This window comes from Arachis hypogaea, chromosome 4, assembly GCF_003086295.3.
Source record: "Arachis hypogaea cultivar Tifrunner chromosome 4, arahy.Tifrunner.gnm2.J5K5, whole genome shotgun sequence".
NCBI lineage: Eukaryota > Viridiplantae > Streptophyta > Magnoliopsida > Fabales > Fabaceae > Arachis > Arachis hypogaea.
In genome coordinates, this window is record NC_092039.1 from 93,188,839 (window position 1) to 93,190,062 (window position 1,224).

Below are 1,224 nucleotides of genomic sequence, written 5' to 3' on the forward strand. Positions count from 1 at the left end.
CAAGGTATTACTTGGACGACCCAGTGCACTTGCTGGTTAGTTGTGCGGAGTTGCAAAAGTGTTATTGCAATTTCGTGCACCAGTCTTCAAGTAAAGTCTCAATTCTGGAGAGTCTATCTTCGGTTGGTGATGGTGGGTTGAGGTTAGGAGGTTGAGAAGGGTGATTAGGTGGGTGTTGATATGATCTCTGTGAGGGGTGTTGGTGAGTTGCATTGTTGTTGAGATTGTGGTTGTGGCGTCTCTGGTCTTGGCCTTGGTCTTGATGGTTTCCCCACCTAAAATTAGGGTGGTTTCTCCAACCAAAATTGTAAGTTTTGGAGTATGGATCATGGGTCTGTCTGGGTGAATTCCCAACATAATTGGCTTGTTCCCAGTCACCTTCTTCTCTTGTATTCACTCCTTCTTGAGCTGGTGCTGAAGTGATAACTACTGCAATTTGGTTCTCTTCTACCTTCTTGGTAAGGTCAGCTAACTGCTTGGTGATCATCTTATTTTGAGCCAGCAGTGTATCCATATGGTTCAGCTCCATCACTCCTCGAGTGTTGCTCCTTTCAGAAGCATAGAAGTAGTCATTCTCAGCTACAGTCTCAATGACATCTATGGCCTCTTCAATGGTCTTCTTCTTGTTTAGAGAGCTCCCTGATGAATGGTCCATGGCCTTCTTTGACTCGTAGGAAAGACCTTCATAGAAGATGTGTAGTTGAACCCATTCATTAAACATGTCTGGTGGGCACCTTCTTGTTAAGTCCTTAAACCTCTCCCAAGCCTCATAGAAAGTTTCACCATCTTGTTGCCTGAAGGTTTGTACCTCAACTCTCAGCCTGTTAATTCTTTGAGGGGGTAGAATCTTGCCAAAAATTTATTCACCACATCTTTCCAATTTGTCAAACTCTCATTCGGGAAGGATTCCAGCCATTTAGATGCTTTGTCTCTGAGTGAAAAAGGGAAAAAAAGTAGTCTATAGACATCCAGATGAACACCATTAAACTTCACAGTGTCACATATTCTTAGGAAGGTGGTTAGATGTTGATTGGGGTCTTCGTGGGCATTTCCTCTGAATGAACAATTGTTCTAAAGAAGGGTGATGAGCTGGGGTTTTAATTCAAAGTTATTGGCATGTATGGTTGGCATTTGGATACTACTTCCACAATTTCCTGGGTTTGGATTGATGTAAGAGCCTAGAACTCTTTTCTCTTGCCCAGCATGATTCACAGGGCCCTCTCT

General features: G+C 43.2%; 1 non-coding gene across 1 annotated transcript; it reads left to right on the forward strand.

The window, feature by feature from the left end:
* Nucleotides 1-715: 715 nt before the first annotated feature.
* On the forward strand, nt 716-823 carry LOC112798699 (small nucleolar RNA R71). The gene has a single exon (XR_003200298.1). It is a non-coding gene; the product is annotated as a small nucleolar RNA R71 (small nucleolar RNA).
* Nucleotides 824-1,224: the final 401 nt, after the last annotated feature.